This window comes from Alnus glutinosa, chromosome 11 (assembly GCF_958979055.1).
Source record: "Alnus glutinosa chromosome 11, dhAlnGlut1.1, whole genome shotgun sequence".
Lineage (NCBI taxonomy): Eukaryota > Viridiplantae > Streptophyta > Magnoliopsida > Fagales > Betulaceae > Alnus > Alnus glutinosa.
The window spans coordinates 17,178,078-17,188,259 of NC_084896.1; the positions used below are offsets into that span (position 1 = coordinate 17,178,078).

General features: G+C 34.3%; 1 pseudogene; it reads right to left on the minus strand.

The window, feature by feature from the left end:
• Positions 1-1,013: 1,013 nt before the first annotated feature.
• On the minus strand, positions 1,014-7,558 carry LOC133881164 (aminotransferase ALD1, chloroplastic-like; annotated as a pseudogene).
• Positions 7,559-10,182: the final 2,624 nt, after the last annotated feature.

Sequence of the window (10,182 nt, forward strand, 5' to 3'; positions counted from 1 at the left end):
TTTGATTTTGGAAGTACATTCTCTTGTTTGCAAACCCGTTCGAACGAGCTTTGCAGACGATATTCCTTGGAGTCATAGATGCAATCTTCAACAAGAAGGAATGTGTAATATGTGAGATTACAACTTGTCACTACGAAAATATCTCTTCAAAACAAATATCTTTGATTGCTATTCTTCATATTTAGTTTATCCTTGCCATAGGAAGTATTTATCTCATTTTAAGTGCTCTTAGATTCCTTTCTGAAGTGTTGTGTATGCATTATTTATTTAGAAAACTATGTTATAGTTGATATGTTTGAATCAATTGAAAGAATTTCATTCTTTTACAGTCTATGTTTTATTTTTGTTTCGTTCAAAAGACCTAGATGCTCTTGTTCATATTCTTTCCTCGATATCCGCTACGTTAGATAGGAGCACAAACCTCCGTGCTCACAACATAACTCATTAAGCTGCTACTACCAACTCGACTAGCAGCTTTACCACATATTTAATTTTTCTATTGTTTTACCATCTCATCTAAAAAAAAAAAAAAAGCAACAACAATACCAACAATCCACAACAATAATACTGAGGATGACAACACTTGGTGGACATGAGCATGATCTATATCGAAATAAGTATGACTACAAAGTGATAGCTTAGTAGTTACTACCTTTATATAATATATAGAGAAATGTTAAGTTTTCATCTTTTGCTCATCTCTTGTTCATCTCCATACAAGAAATGTCTTGAGCAAATTTACCATTAAATATATGTGGCCACATAGATCCAACATATGGTCTCATACATTCAATGATAGATTTACAAAAGAGATTGATAAAAGATGAGCAAGAGATGGAGGTGTACGTATCATCGCTCTAAAATAAATGAGTTGATTGAATTCATTATTACACACTAATCATATTCTGCGAGGAAATAAGGTTGGAGTTGCATTCAGCCCGAAGCACTTTTTGCTTTATCTGCAAGTAACTGCAACAGCAACTGCCGGGAGGAAAAACAAGGAAACATTTTGCTCATGAAAAAAGGCTTTTCATCCTCTGTGAGGCCTCAAGGATGCAGTTTCTGTTGCCGTATGCACTAAATCTTATATACTCTTCACCGCCTGGACCAAATCCACAGCCTAGAACAGTGATTATGTGAGTCTTCTCAAGAATCTCAGAAAATATGTCCCAAGATTTGGTGCCAGGAAAACGCACCCAACAAAATAATTTGCATAGGGGGCATTTGCACCACCATATACCTCTAAACCCAGAGAAGTGAAAGTGCCAACCAAAATTTTTGCATTATCCATGAAGTAGTGAACCAGGGATTCTGCTGCCTGAGGGAGGAAAAATATTAATTCGGCAATTAAGGAAATATTTTTTGGGTCAACAAAATAATAAGGGTTTCTAAAGAGTTAAGACTTGACACAGTTCTAGAGACAACTATTTCGTCATGTTTTCTTAAACATTGTTCGTGGCAAGTCATAGGCTGGAAATTCAAATTGGTGTGTCAGGTTTGTGTTGAGTCGACTGACCCGCCAATTCATTTTAAATAAGTGTGTAATACGACATGACCCATTTGATAAACACGCAGAGTTGAGTCGACCAAAACACAACCAGTTTGACCTGTTATTTGAAACCTAACTTAAATAAATGAATGCCACGTTTGACCCGGCCTACATAACCCACTTCTTTAGTTTTAGGTGTAGGGTTTTTATTTTTTCAATTAAAAAAAAACTCATTTTAGTATACGGGTCACTCATGGGTTAAGCGGGTTGACCCATTTATCAAAACTTTAATTTGCTAATTTCATGTTGGGTTCGTGCCAGATTCATGAGTCGTGTCCAAAATTTTTAGCTCTACTCGCAACATAACTCCGAAGAAATAAACCATCAGTTGGAACCTTTGAGCTTTCACAAAAAGCAGCACGAGTTCACTGCTTCATAAAAAACACACCAAGACTCTCAAGTTGCTTGATATGAACACAGAGACTCATTCATTCTTGCATCAATGCATCTACTCCTATACAAATTTTTAAACATGGGCACAGAAAAGTAGAGACGGTTCAACAGCAATGGTGCATAGAATTTTGAAGATACCTTCAGACCCCCTGAGGAAAGACAGGCAAGTCCACCAGCCTGAGCAATATTGGAGGCTCCGTTAAAGCAAGTGCACACAATGCGATCGAAGTCTTTTATGACAGGAAACCCATTTGAAAACAAGAGTTCATCAGGGACTACTGTCCAATCAAGACGAACACCTGTGAACCCAGCAAACTTGGAGAATGATGAAACTTCAATTGCAACCTTGAACGAGGAAAAGAAAAACCCAAAAGCACAGTGGAGAAACATTGAGATGCTATTAACTGTTTAGGAACAAAATTAATACATTATGTATTGAGTAATGCTACATACTACGCTTCCATTCTACTAGGCTGATCAGGCAGTGCCCCATTAGCCCTTGAATGAATTTTTTCTTTTTTTTTCTTTTTAACAACGGCCAGTAATGCTATTTAGTAGACTGCTATGCTACTGTCAATACTAGATGACATGATAGTAAAAATTAAATGGCTTTTTAAGTGCCTAATCATTAAATTGTATGATAGTCATATAACAATCTACTAAATAGCATTACTGGTCAGGATTTCATAATTCTTTCTTTTCATGTTTGAAGGCAAGCAATTATTTACCTCTCTGGCACCAGGAATTTCAAAGATTGACCGAGGACTATCATCCATGACATAAGATGCATAGGCAGAGTCAAATATTATAATCGAGCCATTATCCCTAGCAAAATCCACAAGTTTCTTTAATTGCTTCCATGTTGCTGCATGACCAGTGGGATTGTTGGGAGAGCAAAAGAAGATAATATCTGCTCGATCTTGAAGTATCTTCTAAGTCAGGAAAGAAATTATTTTGAGGAGAACATTTCATGCATTGAATGTTTCCACACTTTCGACTTTCATCTTTGAAATCACCAGCCTGAGCAATGATGACACTTGAATCTATATAAGCCTGTTGAAAAACACTTTCCATCATAAACTCTATTGTGACAAAGCCACTATTTATACATCTGCACTAAGGCAACATGGGTAATGACTTAAGGCATGGCAATTGTATCCTCTACAGATTCAATATGAAACTGATGGAACTCATAATAAAATGGAAAATTAATTAGAAAAGCAGAATAAAAAGAAAAATGGAGACAAAGATTTATGGTCCGCCACTAGAGAAGAGCTCGATAGGGCTACATTGGGGTAGGTGAAAAGATGAGAGAGAAGTGACCTGAGAAATTAGCATTTTAGCAACAGTGGAAACCCAAAAGTACCATGTTCAAAAAGGGATATGAAATGGAAAGAAAGGGTATGAAGAAACTAAATCAGTCAATTATTGTAAAGAACATCATTAATAAGGATGATAGTGTCACCGGAAAAGATGGATCCTTTACAGCTATTGTCACATTGGAACCGAGAAGCAGCTGCAAAGAGAGAAGAAAACATGATTCAGTATTTGTGAAGTAAAAACAACCTTAATTAATAAGGATCTGCAGATCATGTCCAATTTGTAGCAGTCTAACATAATTATCTAAGCGAGTAAACTAAACCAACCATATGAAAAAGGAAAAGGAAAATGCTTGAATACCTGAAGCCGAGTAATATCACACTGTGAGCCATCCGTCACAAAAACTTCTGTCTCTTTTACTAGTACATCTTGGTAGAATGCTTCAGCAATTGCCTTCCTCAATGCCTATATAAACATGGTGTTAGAATATTAAATAAATGATTAAATTCACAATTTTCCTATCAGCTTAAGCTTTTGGGATAACTGGTGATTTAACATAGTATCAGAACAAAAGTTTTGAACTCGAACCTCGTCTCTGGCATTCCTCTCCTATTTCAATTATATATTTTATATGTTAGACCTCACTTATTGAGAATGAGTTTAAGCCCACAAGTGAGTGAAAGTATTAGAATATCAATTAAATGACTAAACTTACCATTTTCTATCCGGATTAACTGGTAATTTAACACATACAACTTAAAGTACTGATAAATCACTATATATTATTTTGCATGAAACATAGTCTCAGTTAATAACATGACACAAGTCAAAGTCAGAACAATAAATTAATAGAAAATCAACTTGCAATGTAACATCATACTTGTAACTTCATTTTTGTAATCCTTTTCAACTGAAGACTGTATATGTACGTCCTCTTTTCAATGGCAGCCTATCTATGTAGTTGACTCATCTAGTAGTAGGCACTCTAAGGTTGATAAAACAGACTTCAATTCTAAAGGAGTCGCATATGAAGGACTAATAATAAAATGGCTATGGGTATCTATAGCTAATAATGTCAAAATTTTAGAAAATGAAAAAAAAAAAAGAAAAAGAAAAGAAAAGGAAGAAGCATGACAATATCCAGATAAGTATAAAGTTCTATATCTATATAAAGCATAACAAAGTAAATGATGAAACAAACACCACGATACCTTGTCGCCTTGCTCGAGTCCATACCCTCTGTAACCTTCAGGCGTTGAAAGGGCTTGTGCATACTGTAAAACACCATGTTACTGAATGTTTAATTTTAAACAAAAATAATGAAAAACTCCTCATTAATGGCTTTTGGTTTAAGAAAAAGTGCAGAGAGAGAGAGAGAGTGAAATAGTAACTGCATTAATAACATTTATTCAGTCATTCCACAGCTTCATATTGAAAGAAGTGTACCTCTCAGGAAGCTGCTAGCTAGGCAGGTTACTAGTGTAAACTTAGCAGCAACCTTAGGTAGTTGGGTTCAGGTTGGTAAGAAGGGAAAGACGAAGATGGTGGAGACTTTGAATACAAATATGAGTGCATTTAGAGTAGAGGTATACTAAATAAGGCATTACCCTCTAGGGTAAGGATAATGCTGACGCTTGTGGAGGGGATAGGGATGTGTTAGGGAGAGAATTGCTCTGGAGTCGACCAAGAGCATATTAATATACATGTTTGGGGCCACTTCAATCCAAAAGCTTAAGCTAATGTGTTTGGATCCACTTATACATGTTTACTACTCATTTTGTTTATTTTTCCTTAACGTAGGAATCAACACTCACATGTGCACTCGCAAAAAACTTCTCCCTCATGTGAGTCTCTTTCACATTGACCTAACTCCTGGCATGTGGGTCCTTTACAAATCCAAGAATGTCATGCGTGCAAGAGTTGGACCAATTGTAGGCCAACTTTGCTCTAAAAGTCATCCACACGCTTTATCTGAACCAAACTGAACGTGTTCAAAATCAAGACACTCATTTAAGCAAAAGTTGAACATGTTTCTGATACCAATTGTAAAGAAAATTGACACATTGGGGGTGTCTTTCGGTGAGACTACAATATATATAGAATATTGGGACATTACTCAACCCTAAAGATTAAGTCTATGGATTATGCCCAACTATATTATATTAATCTATAATACCCTCGAATTATGTAGCTTTAAGAATAAATTGGAGTGGCACTTCTATGCCTCTTTAAAATAATCGCAACGGATATATATATATATATAACATGCAGTTCATAAGCTAGTTATCATAAATTCATCCCAAGTTTGAATCATACCCTAGTATATGTTCTCAGCAAACAGTGAATAAGTTCATACATTACAAAAAGCACTCAATGCCAATCATAGTCCTTGAATACACTAAATCATTCAATGACCTAGCTAACAAGTAGATATCCATAATAACTTAGGTAGCAGCATCTAGCTTTTGAACCTCTCGTCTGATCTTTAGTGTTGGTTCCTCTGTAAAACATTGTTTTATAGGTGGAAAGAAAAGGGGGAGGGGGGAGGATATTAAGCCCATGACTTAGTAAGTAAACAGCACAATAGAGTAGTTCATGAGGCCAGGTGACCCGGCCTTGTTTGAAGCGCATATGTAAAATCACTTCATGCAATAATGTTCTTAGAAGATGGTAAGTTCACAAAAACTGCTCATCGATCTTGAATCTTTGCAAATTATAAGATGGCGTTATTTGTAAGAATAATGCATAACTTATGACATTTCATATTTGTGCATGAAAATTCATGAACTGAGCAAAGCATGTTTATACTTATAGTAATATTATTATTTATAATTATAAATAATAAAAAATTGTGTTATTATTCTGTGTTTTAGCAGTAGTATATTGTTCCATGGAGCTAAAGTCCAACGTATGGACTATTAATAGGTGTTTCCACAACTCTTCCTAATTATGTCTTAACTCTTCTCTCTTGGACGTTGGACGTTAGGAGTGTAAGGGGGATGGGAGAGTTCGTAATACACCTGTCACACACTGAGAAGATAAAAAGTAGCCCACATAAAGTAAATGGTCTATAAAGATAGTTATGCGTGTTAAGTTCCACATTACTTAGTTACTAAGTGAAACTCAACTTTATAAAGAATTATAGAAGAATCCCAAATTGACTAGTTCTTTTGGTGTGATGGCGCAGATGTAGCTAGCGCTTTTCCTTAGGTCATTACAGATGGTACGTATTAGAGTCACTCAATAACACCGGTCATGTAGTACTAGAGCACTGCATGATGTGGTTAGAGCTTTTCTTTGGGCCATTACAAAATAACTCTCCATTTTCGTATCTAATATGTAAATTATCTATTATTTTGTACACGTATGTGTTTTTGTGTGGATATTAAAAAGCTTGGAATAATATTATCTAGCTTTTCAAGAATGCGCATGAAATATGCAAAACAAATGGGGATTGAGTTAAATTACTTAGGCCATGCTTGACGCTATGATGTCTGGAAGAGGCTCTGTGGTATCACCAACCCCAAGGCTTATCACTTCTGCATTTGGATACTTCCCAATGTGTTGAAGTTTGAGCCTGGAAATCTGAATCACATGTAGTTAAAGACATGGCCAACTACCATCAGAGAAGGCCAATAATAATTGAAATCTTTTGGTTGAAAATAGCTTAATATCAGAGTTAAGGAAGAAACCAAGGCACCTCAGCGATTGCACAACTTATATTATTGATGGGAATTTAAGCCCCGTTTGGCAATCTCTTCCCATTCCATTCCTTTATTTTTATTTCTTTTCAAAAAAACATCAACTTGGAAATGTTCATAACTTTTTATATCAAATCAACACATTTTTATTACTATTTAAATCAAAAAAAAAAAAAAAAAAAAAACTCACTACAATACAATTTCTTTTTCCTATTTTCATATAAATTATTTTAACTTTATATCATATCAATCACATTTTCCTATCACTTTAAAAATAAAAATCTTCCCACAATATAAGGAGAGGGAATTGCCAAACGGGGCCTAAAGCTACAATGAAAGTAAGAAACTAAAAAGAAACAATTTAAGGAAGATACGTGCATACCAACTCCATCCTTTTGGACCCTCAGGCTGTAACAGTGTAAAAAAATTACAGAAAACAGTAAGAGCAGAGCAGATGATGTGTTCTTTTTGCATGATATGAAAAAATAAATGATAGTTCCTATTTTTATAAGCAATGGCTGTACCTGGCCTGGACAATCCTGGGCTGCGATACTACTGCCAAGGACAAAGAACTGCAAACTAAAAACTTATACATTTCTTGTGTTCAAATTTTTCTGCTCCAGTGACAAACTTTTTTCAGATTCTTGTTTTGAAAGTAGATGACTAGAAGCAAGAATGCTATCCACATATCGACATATATATTGTCTTGTAACAATGTCAGTCAACATCAAAAAGGTGTCCATAATAAATAATTTTTGCAGTGACCAAATATGGGTGTTCTCTTCAATAGCCAGCCTTCAGAAACAAGGACAAGTATCTACAAAAATAAAATAAAAGAAGAAGAAAGAAACGAGGACAAGTGAAATCGATTGTTTCACACCAAATTTGTGTATACGAAGCTTCCTTTCTTTGTAGTTTTTTGGACTAATGTATGTAAATAATTAATTTTCAAGCAAAAAGGAACAATGACCCCATTTTCCACCCCACCTAATTTCTACCTTTACCCTCTTTCCTCTGTTTTGACTCTCTTCATGTCTGAAGTGCATCAGAAATTGGTCGAGGTACATTGCTACTAGATAGTGCGGGGGGTGTGGAGAATCAGATATAGTCAACAGGAAGTGAAAATACTGCCTATTTTCATTTGGTAATTTTTATTAAATCACTACTTATTTTAACACTTTTCTTTATGTATGGGCTCAAACTCCCACTAATAAGTGAGGTTCAATATATGAAATATTTAATTAAAATGAGACATAAATGATAAATACAAGGTTCGAACTTAAAATTTTTACTTTAATATTGTATCAAATCACCACTTATTCTAAAAGTTTAAGCCCAAATACAGCTTGAATGCACTAGGCTAGCAGTCGAGGAGGGAACCGCGTTATGTAATCGTAGAATGGATGTAGATGATATGCAGCACAAACCAACATGCTAGCATTCAAGGATTTGATGCATATGAACAATGGGAAAAGAGGATTCTATATACATTTCGAATAAACTACAGGAAATAACTGGTTTATTTCCACATTAAAATATAAAGTAGCTTTCTTAATTTGGTGAGGTCTTTTGATAAACAAATAAAAACCACGAAGGAAGATTAAGTGCTGATCAGTTGACCATATACCAGCTTGCACAATTATTAAAGACCACAGTATCCTACTAAACATAATCCATAAATGCTCACCTAATTCTCAATAATTTTATGTCTGACGTCTATCCAATGCTTTGATGAATTTGCCTGACAATTTCTTACATCCTTCAACTGTATTTCCTCTAGCCATACTCATGCTATGCCAAGAAATTTCAAATTATATAATATTCTCTGCCATGAATGTGAACCGAATACTGACCCGAGAAAAGGCATTTCACAACAATGTCTACCTAGTTTTTATGTCTACCCAATAATATATATACACACGCGGACGGATTAGGATCCCTTACAATTTCTTTAAAATTGTAAATTTTTAAATTATGTGAATTTAGGTCGTTTCACACGTCGAACGGCATGAAAAATACTACGTATTAAAAATGTGATATATTGACAATGAGAATTGAGTATATTTTTATCAGGTTCTTATATTTTATGTCGTATAAAAGCTTTGAACAAAAAAACTGCCTTTTGGTTTAGTAAAGAATACGGGTCTCTTCAAAAGTGAAGAAAAAACTTTATGAAATGAATTTTTTTTTTTTCTTTTTTGACCTCAATAACATGTCATATTTTTAATATATAGAATTTTTCATGTTGTTGAATGTAAAAAAGGGTTGAAATTCATATAATTTAAGAATTTAAAATTTCTTAAAAATTATAGAGTAACGTAATTTCCCGGGCACACATATAACTGGGAATAAAAATTGACGTTGAACATCATAAATAGGATATAGAATTAATGCAGTTTCATCAATGTGACGCAGAACCCATAGAAGAAAGAAACGACAAATAAATGCTTTCAATGGTATGAAATGATTGAAGAGAGCATAACCATAAGAGATCTTATCATCAAACTAAAGCCCAGTAAACACCTGACTCCCGTTAAAGAAATTAATGTCAACAGCAAACTTGAAAGTTCATTGCTTAATATAGGAGGTGCTTCATAATCCTTTTTAAGAAGGTTTTTATTATTATTATTATTATTATTATTTGATATAAAGATAAAAGTTGTTTTGTGTTTTTTTATGAGTGTATTGTGAAGAAGTTGTTTGTTAATGTTTTGATTATTTTGGGTTTAAAAAAAAAAAAAAAAAAAAAAAAAAAATTGAAAACAGACTATGCTTTGGACCCCTATTTCATAGATGTCTGAAAATGACGATGAAACAATGTTGTATGAACAGAAATGACTAAACTTGTTGTCAGTCAAAGAACAATTAATACGATGGTTGTAGTATGAAACAATATTGTATGAACACATGTACAAATGACCAAATGATTTGTCGACACATGCATAATATGTGAAGACAAGTACTAACCAATGAAGCTAACATGTAAAGATGAGAAGTACTAGTGCTACGTCAAGTTGTTGTGATTGCACTTATGACGTGTCTTACATTACTAAGATGTAAGAAGAATGAGTAGTTTATATAGCATAATTAGGCTTAAACCTATAGGCCTAAGCTTTTGGTTAAGTGGTATCTCAACAAGCTATACTATAAGCTCACTAAAATGACTCCGGCCCCTAAGTGTTTTCTCAACAACTAGTATGAGAGCAATGGTTAGTTTCA